The sequence below is a fragment of the Chiloscyllium plagiosum genome, unplaced genomic scaffold (genome assembly GCF_037043375.1).
Source record: "Chiloscyllium plagiosum isolate Xiang-an unplaced genomic scaffold, Cpla_swu_hap1 HiC_scaffold_31, whole genome shotgun sequence".
Lineage (NCBI taxonomy): Eukaryota > Metazoa > Chordata > Chondrichthyes > Orectolobiformes > Hemiscylliidae > Chiloscyllium > Chiloscyllium plagiosum.
The window spans coordinates 17,158,283-17,170,036 of NW_028270169.1; positions in this window are offsets into that span (position 1 = coordinate 17,158,283).

Below are 11,754 nucleotides of genomic sequence, written 5' to 3' on the forward strand. Positions count from 1 at the left end.
TGTCGGCATGCACTTGTTTATCTGTGTGTCTGTTTTCTCCCTTGGTAGCCAAGAAAGCAGTCCCCAGAGCGCTCAGCAAGCTTCCTGATGCCCTCTGTGCCTCTGCAGGAATTGGATTGGCTACAACTCCCCCTGCATTGTGGGAAATAAATAACTGTGCGCTCTGAAGAGGTATATCTCACTGGCAAACCCACCCACGGGACATGTGTGTGCAGAGAAAGTATATATGGAAACATTTTAGATTTAATACTCTTCAGGAAACATTCATGATTTAAAGGAAAGTTGAAGTAGGACAAAATGATTGTCCTTTTTAGGGATGCTTATCTTGATTTTGTCACATGAAAGGATGAAAATTAGATCTTAAACAGAAAGGAAGAATCTGTTCATGTTTTGTGTGTCTCGTACATAATCCTAAAGGTTACCCTGAGCATTCTGGGATCCATGAACAGCATAAGATAGCTACAACTGCAGTGGGTGGAAGATGAATCTTTCAAGGCAGAAAGAGCATTGCAAAGTGATACACCACTTCAAGTAGACAACTTGCATTATCTACAGCATCCAATGTGGAAAAACAATCCAAGCAGCTTCACCTAGTGTTTTTAGTTTGTACTCTTCCTCGGATCAGAAAAATAAATGAACAAACACATTGAGAAATAAAAGAATGGGGACAAAAGTGAATTGTTAGCAAAAGCAGCAATTAAAAAAAATTGGATGTTGAAACAAACCATTTTAGTAGTATTGTTCAACACTCCTCATGAACCCATTCTAGATTGACAGGAGAACGTTGTATTGAAGTGGTGCTGTCTTGTTAGGAATTTCCACTTTCAGATGTTGGAATGTTATCGAGATTTTTGCCAGAAGTTTTGTTGTGCAGAAGGAGACCATTCAGATCATTGTATCTGCACGAGTTCTTCAAATGAGCATCATTGCCTTAGTGCTTTGTTTTCCCTGTTACCCTAGTACATTATTTTTATCTGTTGCCTTCAAATCCCTCAACTGAACTTGCATCACATTCCAGGCAGTGCATTCCACATCCAAACTACACTCAGTGGGGAAAAAGTTTATCTTTTATCACATCATCTTTGCTTCTTTTGCATATTGCTCCTTGTCTCTTTTACAAGTGACAATAGTTTCTTCCAATTTATTCTATCAAGCCCACTCACGATTTGGAAATGGGGCGGCACAGTGGTTAGCACTGCTGCCTCACAGCGCTAGGGAACCGGGTTCGATTCCAGCCTCGGGCGACTGTCTGTGTGGAGTTAGCACATTCTCCCCGTGTCTGCATGGGTTTCCTCCAACAATCCAAAGATGTGTAGGTTAGGTGAATTGGCCATGCTAAATTGTCCATAATGTTCTGGGATCTATAGGTTAGGTGCATGAGTCAGGGGTAAATTAGAAGGTTACTCTTCAGAGGGTCAGTGTGGACTTGTGCTGGAGGACCTGTTTCCACATAGTAGGGATTCTAATTCTAAATTCTAACAAACCTCTATCAGATCTTCTCTCAGTCTCTTCTCTAAGGAGAACCAGGCTAGGTTTTTAATGTATTCTCGCGATGCATGTTTCTCATCCCTGGAGCCATTCTTGTGAAAGTGAATGTTAAAGATTCTTGGGTGCTACCCAAAAAAGAGCTTGAGGTTCTTCCACACTTTTGGCCAAATGTATGCCTTAACAAATAGAATAATCATCCTCTTATATCATTGACTTTTGAGGACAATTGCAACTGCAGAATCAGAATTGTAATGTGTCTGCCCAACTAATTATTGCTGTATTCAAAAGTAATTTGCTGCATAGAACACAGAGATATTTCAAAGAAATTGTAAAGTGTTATAAAAACAATATTTTATATTAATCATGAACGCTGATGGACAATTAAACAACACACTGGAGGCTCCACAAATGTTTCCATCCTCACTGATAGGAGAGCCCAGCACATCAGTGCAAAAGTTAAGGCTGAAGCAGTTGCTGCAATTTTCAGCTTGAAATGCCCAGTGGATGATCCACTTCCCCGGGGTGCCCAGCACTAATGATACTAGGTTTCAGCCAATTTAATTCACTCCATCTGATGCCACAAAACAGCTTAAAAGCACTGAATATTGCAAATGTTATGGACTCTGACAACATTCCAGTAATAGTACTGAAGAATTGTGCTCCAGAATTTGCTGTACCCTTGGACAAGCTGTTCCAGTATGGCTACAACACTGGTATCTGCCCAGCAATGTTGAAAAGTGGCCAAGTATGCGCTACACATAAAAAGCAAAACAAATCTCATTCCATTAATTGTGACCCCAACTATCTACTCTCGATCATCAGTAAAGTGATGGAAGGTGTCATCAATAGTGCTATCAAGCAGCACCTGTTTAGTGATGCCCAGTTTGGGTTCTGCCAGGGCCACTCAGCTCCTGACCTCATTACAGCCTTGGTCCAAAGGTGGACGAAAGAGCTGAAATCCAGAGGTGAGATGAAAGTGACAGCTCTTGACATCAAGGCCATAGTCAACCAAGTGCAGCACAGAGGAGCCCTGGCAAAACTAGAGCCAATTGGAATTAGGGGAAAATCTCTGCTGGTTCTAGAATTACCTGGCACAAATGGTTGTAGTTGTTGGAGGTCAATTATCTCAGCTCCAGGGCATCTCTGCTGGAGTCCCTCAGGGTAGTGTCCTATGCCCAACCATCTTCAGCTCTTTCATCAATGACCTTCTTCCACCATAAGGTCAGAAATGGGGATGTTCACTGATGATTGCACAATGTTCTGCACTATTCGTGACTCCCTTAGATACTAAAGCATATCCAAATCCAACAAGAAATGGACAATATCAAGGTTTTGGTTGACAAGTCGCAAATAACATTTGCACCATGAAAGTGTCATGCAATGACCATCTCTGACAAGAGAGAATCTAACCATTCCCCCTTGATATTCAAGGGCATTACCATTACTGAATCTGTCACTATCAATTTCCTGGGGGTTACCATCAACCAGAAACTGTATTGGATTGGCCATGTAAAAGCCACAGCTGCAAGAGCAAGTTAGAGGCTAGGAATGTTCAGTGAGTAGTTCACATCTTGATTCCCAAAGCCTGTCCACCATTTACAAGACACAAGTCAGGAATGTGATTGAATACTTCCTACTTGCCTGGATGGATGTAGCTCCAACAACATTCAAGAAGTTTTGCATCTAGGACAAAGTAGCTTTGTCCATTTGATCTGCACCAAACATTCACTCCCCTCACCACCTATGCTCAGTGTGTACCGTCTGTGAGGTGCACTGTAACAACTCAACAACTTAGGCTGCATCTTCTAAATCCACAACAGAGCAAATACTGCCACCTGCAAGTACCCCTCAAGGCCACTCACTGTCCTTATCTGGAAATCTATCATTGTTCTTTCAGTATCACTCTATCAAATTCCTGGAATTCCCATTCCAATGGTATTGTGGGTTGACCTACACTAGATGAACTAAAGCAGTTGAAGATGGCTGACCACCTCTTTTTCAAGGGCAACTGGGGATGGGCAAAAAATACCGTCACAGCCAGCAACACCTATATCCCATGAATGAATTGTTAAAAATTGTAATTGGAACTAAGAATACTGAAAAGGATTGAAACACGCAACTAATCAAAAGCCATGGACAGAATACAAGGTCAACTCTTCTCATTTGTGTCCTTCATGACTGTATGTGAAAAAGCAGATTAACAGTGATTGGAGAAAGGGACACAGAAGGGAAAATACTTTGAAAAAGTGTCGAGGACCAATAAAATGATTTCAGGATGATGAGACTTACAGTCTCAGTCAGGGAAATGAAATTATTCATCACTACAGTAGGAGGTGTTGAGGAAAGTAGGAAAATATTTAAAATTTATAAACTTGGAAATAGGGTTTAAAACTTCAAATAAAAAGATTTGGCAAAATAAAACACGAACACAAATAAAGAAACCATTATGGTAGAATCCCGACAATGTGGAAGCAGGCCATTCAGCCCATCAAGTCACGCTGACCTTACAAAGATCATCCAACCCAGACCCTATCCTACCCCGTAACCCTACATTTCCCATGGCTAATAAAACTAACCTGTATAATTTAGCATGGTGAATCTACCTAACCTGCAATCTTTGGACTGTGGGAGTAAACCAGAGCACCCAGAGGAAACCTATGCAGATACAGAGAGAATGTGCAAACTCCACACTGACAATCAGCTACAGCTGGTAATGAACCTGGATTGCTAGCATTGTGAGGCAGCAGTGCTAATCACTGAGCTCCCACACAGCCCAGTCTGATAATAGCTGAATTCAATTAGTGCAGGCCTATATTTTACTATTCCAAAACAGGATTGTTGGATCCATTAGATCTACTGTCACTTTTGTAAATCTGCATTTTATTTCCTTTTGATCATCATATTACATTCTTTCTTGTTTGGTTTTATGCACTTTGCTATTCTTATACATAATGAAGAATTTCTCATAATTTCCTGTGAAAAGGTGTTCAGAAAATTAGGCTAATTTCAAACTTACAACAATGACTATGCCTTTTAACATAGGAATCATAAACCAAACTCCTCCATTGTATTCAATGTCAAGCTGCTGGAGGTGACCGTTTGAAGATTGACCAAAGATTTGATCAAATTGGAGAGTATTAGTGAATTCTGGAAGGAATGGGATTTAGAAGGACAGGACAGTTTAGATGAATTCCACATTTGAATTAGAATTAGACTTAGAATCCCTGCAGTGTGGAAACAGGCCCTTCGGCTCAACAAGTCGACACCAATCCTCCAAAGAGTAACCCACCCAGACCAATTCCCCTATCCTATTATCCCATATTTACCCCTGACGTATGCACCTAACCTACATATCCTGAATACTATGGGCAATTTAGCATGGCCAATTCACCTAACCTACACATGTTTTGGACTGTGGGAAGAAACCGGAGCACACCCATGCAGACACAGGGAGAATGTGCAAACTCTACACAGACAGTCCCTTGAGGTTGGAAACGACCCTGGGTCCCTGGTGCTGTGAGGCAGCAGTGCTAACCACTGAGCCACCATGCCGCTCACCATCCCGGTACAGAAAAGGAGAGGTGAGACATGTTTGAACCAGTTTGCTCAAACTTGACAACAGTTATCTTATAATGATAAAGAAGTATGTTCTGTTTGAAGTTTCAAAACAGTTGAAAAACTTATGGTATTGTAAATAAGACATCTAATCCTACAAAGTCTGAGTTAGGAATACTCAGGTGCCTTAACAATCGCCCGAGGCTGGAATCAAACCCAGGTCCCTGGCACTGTGAGGCAGCAATGTTAACCACTGAGCCACTGTGCTACCCAGTGTGGAAGCAGGCCATTCAGCCTATGCTGACCCTCCAAAGAGCATCCCTTCCAATCCCCATTAACCCTGCATTCCCCATGGCTAACCCACACATCAATATAGGGACAGATTGCCCAAATGCACAACAGCTCAGAATTTTAGGGATTAGATCCTATGTTGGGAAGACAGGAATACTATAGTAATTGGGACATAATGCACAATAGGATATGGGCACTAGAGATTTGGATGAGATGTTTTTGAAGGGTAAAGGATGAAAGGTCAGTCGGGAGAACTTTGGAATAAAACTAGTCTTTACTATTAAAAAGTGACCATAACATTGATAGATTGTTGTAAAGACTCAGCCTGATGCCTTATCAAGCAAAAAACCTGTTGTCCTTACAATGTGTCTAGCCCACATATGATGCTGGTCACACACCAAGGTGCCCTGTAAATGGCCTAGCAAGCTATTCAGCTGATGAATACATTGAACAATGGTTCAAGAAGAAAATAAGCAGCAGTGAATGAGCCATCTCTTTTACATTCCACTTGACCCTTATTTCCCATGGAAATATGGGGTCATTCACTAGTACCTGCCTCACATATTGAGAATGAACACTTAGACACAGCTGAGAAAGGATATTTTGCTCATGGAATATACCCAAGTATGTATCTACCATTGCAGAGAAAATTGGAGGGTCTCAAAATAGGTTTAAAAAATCATGATTATTACAATTACTTCCAGGTGCAATACCCTAAATAAAACAGTTGGTTAGCTTTATATAAAGAGTTCATTAAAATAGTTGAAAACACACGCTGTGCTATGAGTGCCCTCAAGTGGTCATGTTCTGTTAGCCAACAGAGACATCAAAGTTCTGAATTGCAGCTTAGCGTAAATTGAATTTTTAATAGTACTAAGGAGTTAGGTGTAAAATTCTTCTTCGTTATCAACATACAGTAACTGCTGTTTTGCCAGTGCCACAACATTTGTCAAATATAATTATTTTCTGAATTAGGTAGTGAATGACAAGGAGTGTGAATTGAGAGTGAATCCAAAGTAGTTTCTGCTTGTTGATTGAACATTAACACTTTGATTGAATTACTGTTTAAAATTCACTATTTTAGTCTGCAGTGGGGAGCAAATTATTCTGTCATTCACATCTGCAACCGAATGATCATGCTGAATGAAAATTGAATTCTTCGAGTCATATATTACTAACATGAGAAATATATGACATTTAAATGTCAATTTGTGCTCATCAATGAATGATTTCTTTTGAAAGCAAAAATTTGGTTTACACTTTTTTTAAAATAGGAATACAAATAGATAAATGGAATAAGCTATCTGAAAAGACAACTGAATGCAGAGTTGATGGGTGAGACCATAGTTGAAAGAAAGTTAAGAATTGGCCTGGGGCAAGATTCAGATTGTGCAGATTCTTTCACAAACTCAAGATGTTCCAGAGCACCTTGCAGTCAGCGAAACACTTTAAAATACAGTGATATTTAGAATATAATGCACATAGTGGACTATAGTGGAATATAGTAGCAGGAAAGTCCCACAAATATCCACTGTGGTAATGATCAATAATCTAGTTTGACAATATGGACTGAAAGATAAATATTGCGGGGACATCAAGGTACCCCATATTTTCTTTGGAAGAGGCTTCAGTTTAACTTCTCCACCACAAGGTGGCACCTCTAACAACTCTTTCAGTACTGCACTGGAGCGTCAGACAGGACCTTTGAGCTGAAGCCTCTGGAAGGGAGAAGCTATGATGCTACTTCCTTTCCAAGTTGCTTGCTGTACCTGCATGTAGTTTACAAGCATCTTTTCTGCATTTAGTTTAGGCAACAAGAAACACTGGCAATGCATCTTACTGCTACATGTTAATGGAGAGCTGTACAGGATCAATCATATATTGATGGGTCATTACCTTGGAAAGAGAGACTTGAATTTATATAAAGCTACTTCAATAAAATGTTTTATGGAGAATCATTAAGTGGAGCAGCACCAAATGAGGTCATTTGGCCATCATGTCAATTTGATAGATCTATCGAATTAGTCCCACGCCCTTGCTCTTTGCCCATAGCTCTGAAAATTTCCACCACTTCCACTATTTGTTCCCCTATTGAAAGTTGTTCTTGAACCTGCTACAAATACCTTTTCAAGCTGTGTTTTCTAGGTCACAACAACTCGCTGCATTTTAGAAAGAAAACCCTATTAGAGAGCCACCTCTAGATCTATTGTCGATGACTTTAAATCTCTCTCTGCTTTCTGACCCTTCTCCCACTTGAAATAACTTCTCCTTTCTCACGCAGACAAACCTGCCAAGATACAAGATGCCCTCTATGAAATCTCCTTCATGGTTGACCTGGCTGCTCTAAGAAGAGCAAACCCAATTTCTCAGTTCTCTCCACCAAACTGAAGTCCGAGCACCACTCCACTTACTCTTCTCTGCACCCTCTCTACAGTTTTGATATTGCCCTTAAAACATGGACCTAGAAATAGCCACAATATTTTAGCTGTGGCCTAAACCCTGGCTTATAAAGGCTTAGCACAGCTTTGTTATTTAAATATGCCATACGTCCATTTGTAAAACCAAGGATCTCATTTATCCTTGTAAAAGCCTTCTTAATTTGTCTTGCACTTTCAAAAGTTTGCATACGTACATCCCTAATGGGGCTGTTGCACCCCTTCATAGTTCACCATTTATAAGACGGATTTCCATTGATGTGGATTGACTATTGTGTATGCAGACAAGCAGTGTTTCCACTTTATGAAAACAATAACCCAAATGCAGTTCATGGAATCAATAATGATTCTTCTTCTATGGACTGCCTGGAGACAGGTCCATCTCATAGCCCCATGATTTCCTCCACAGTAGGTCAGGTCTTAAATCTGCTTTACCCAGACCAGGGATCGAACCTCTTGCAGTCAGCAACCATCTAATCAACACTGGCCAGTTAGGTCCCATTCCCCCCCCATTATAAGGAGTTCAGGTTGCTGTGACAACATAGATTTTTACATGCATGATGTACCCTGGAGGTGTGGAGTGATGGACGAGGGCTACAATTTGTTTTCCATCACAAACCTGACCAGGAAGCTCTCCCACTCTTACTGCTTACCATTTGTGTTTGTTTGAAGGATTTAATTTGGCCACATTACGTAATGGGACATGGACAACAGTGAGACCTGGTAAACATTTCACTCTCAAGGAAGGCTCTGAGGAAGGGTCACTGCAACTGAAACCTTACTCTGATTTCTCTACTCAAATGCTGCCAGAGCTGTTGTGCTTTTCCAACAAGCTCTGTTTTTTTTCTACTCTGATTTGACTGTAGCTCACCTTCAATCTCTTCACTCACAAGTTATTTACTCACCCTCTCTAGTAAATTTATCGTATCTTGCTCTTGCCTATTACACAGCCTCGATGCATCTCATTACACTGGCTAACTTATCGTAAGCTAAGCATTCAACAGCTGATTGCATTGACTGCGATCTACACATTACACACTTATGAGAAAGATAAAAATAAACTATTACGTTAACATTATTTTAAATACAGCAGGAATGCCAAGGAAATAAAGGGCCACAAAGAGACAACTAGGAGTAGCAGATGCCCGTGGTGGATGGTTGATGTTAAATGCATTCAATGATGCCCCTCATCAATACCTTCCTTAGGGTCTTTTAAAACATCAAACCAGGGGAATTATTGCTACAGCTACACTTGCAATCTTTTAATTTGGCACTACAAGGACTGAATTGTTGAGTGGTCACCAGTTGTAACATTATGTTTTAATTTGATGAGCTACCCTTGTATTTTTAAGTGTTGTTATTATTGCCTCAAATGGGTCAGACATATTAATGACATTTTGTTGCCATCACTGGGACAACTGAATGTGTCATTGCTGGTAAAAAAAACATGCCTGAAAAACATGTCCATGATATTACTCACCAAAATCCCATCTTGATACCCTACCAAAAGGAAGTATAATGTTCTAAGCATCAACCTTTAAAAAGTACAAGAATACACATGACATCAGTTTTAATAAGATATTTAATAAAATCCGTGCTTTTCACTTCAGTCCTGCTGTGCACTATGAATATTGATATAGCTGCATCAGTGTGTAGTCAGCAATTGATCATTTAGATTGTTATAGCTTGTTCACAATCAAGATTCTCCATGTAGATGCCAGCAGACAGGTCGCAGACCTGGCTTCACACACTCTAGACTGTTGTTTTTATTTGTTTTATTTCTAATAAATGTCAGCAAAAAGACTACTTACAGAGCTTGGCCTTGCTACAAACTTTTGATCCTGTAAAGTTCATGGACAACCGTCTGCTTCATCCACACAAACCATGAAATGCAGTTGCTTGACACCAAACCAGGAGAGGAAGAGGTCTCACAGAGTAGTCTGTGAAGCGTGGCACCATGATGCCTGATTCCTTAATACAAAGAAGACATCTCGGCACACTCCATTATTCCTCAAGTCATTGTCTGGTTCATAAAGTATAAAACTGTTTGGTTTATAAAATAAAAATTTTCAAATTACAGAGCACTTACAATATCATAATTTGATTTGAGTTATTATTGTCACGTATCAAAATACAGTGAAAAGTATTGTTTTGCATGTTAACTAGACAAATCATACCTTACATAATTACATCAGGGTAACGGAACAGAATGCAGAATACATGTATAGTGTTACAGCTACAGTGAAGGCGCAGAGAGAAATCAACTCTAATATGTGAGAGGTCCATTCATAAGTCTGATAACAGCAGGAAAGAAACTGTTCTTTAATCTGTTGGAATCTGTTCTCAAACATTTGTATCTTCTGCTGATGAAAGAGGGTAGAAGAAAGTCTTACTAGGGTGGGAGTGGTAAAATAATTAGGCAGAACCAACACAGCTTTAAGAAATTGTAATCAAAGCTTAAAAACATGTTAGGGTTTTTTGAGATCGTAACCAACAGGGTGGACATGGGTAAACCAACACATACAGTATATTTGAATTTTCAAAAAACAATTGATAAAGTTATTACAGAAGGGGTTATTAAGGGAATGTGTTCATTTGCATTTAGATTTTGTTAACTGTCAAATAAATGGAAAGTGGAAATAAATGGTTATTGTTGGACTGCAAGTCTACATTAAGTGGACTAACGTAATGGTCAGTATTGGGCCTCAGTTATTTATAATATATGGCAATGATTTAGTTGAAGGGACTGAGTATACTGGATCCAAGTTTACTGATGATACAAAATGCAGTTAGAAGGCAAACTGTGAAGAGGATACAAAGAGAATCTCTCTCAGTTGAGGAAAAAAGAAGGCGTGTCAGAAGCACTGGTGAGGATGGTTGCATCATCAGAACAGATGACATGGAGAAACTGGGAGAGTGGAATTCTGACACAAAGTAGTGTGAGAGCAATATAATTGAAGTAATTGTGTGAGTCAGTGAGTTTATCATAGACATGTTTACACCCTATCCCCAGCAATGGAGACAAAATCAATGGAAAGAGATAGAGTCACAGGGTCATACCACATGGAAACAAATCCTTCGGTTCAACTCATCTGAGTCAACCAGGTATTCCAAATCAAACAAGAGTTATTTGCCTGTGTTTGGCCTATATCTCTCTAAACCTTTCCTGTTCAAGTACCCGTCAAAATTTCTTTTAAATTTTGTAACTATATCGGTTTCTGCCACTTCCTCTGCTCACCCTGCTATAGGCAGGACATTAGTAAATTTGAAATGGTACAGAGAAGATTGATAAAGATACTACTGAGACTGGATGATTTGAGTTATAAGGAGAAGCTGAAAAGGCTGGGCCATTTTTTTCCCCTGGAATGTAGGAGGTCATAAGGGGCATAGAAAAGGTAAATAGCAAAGGTCTTTTCCCAAATGTAGGGCTTTTAAAACTAGAGGCCAAATGTTGAAGGTGGGAGGGGAAAGATTTAAAAGGGACATAAGGGGCAACTTTTTCACACAGAGGTTGCTTTGTATAGGAAAGATGGAGATGAATCATATGAAGGGGAGATAAGGTATAAACGGGAAGCAAAGTTGATAAAATTTCTTGTTCATTTAAAAACACCAATACAACATGCTGGATAAAGGAATTAGGGAGTGGTCCAAGTTCTACTGGAATGGGGAATGCACAAATAAGCTGCCAGAGGGTGCAACTACAACCTGTGAGGGTACCTTTTACTTTAAAGAATGAGTTAGGTTAAAGAACGAGTTCTTCAATGTGAGTACAAGTTCAGCCCAGCCAGGATGTGGTGGGGCTCCAGAGACACAATCCATGGAAGGAATACAGCAAAGGCTGATTGGACCGATTCCTGGGCTCAGGACACTCTTCTCTGCGGAGAGTTGAGTTGACTGCGAGTATATTCCTTGGAATTTGGAAGGTTGAACAATGATCTCCTGGAAACATATACATTTTTAATGAGGTTGGTAGAGAGATGCTGAC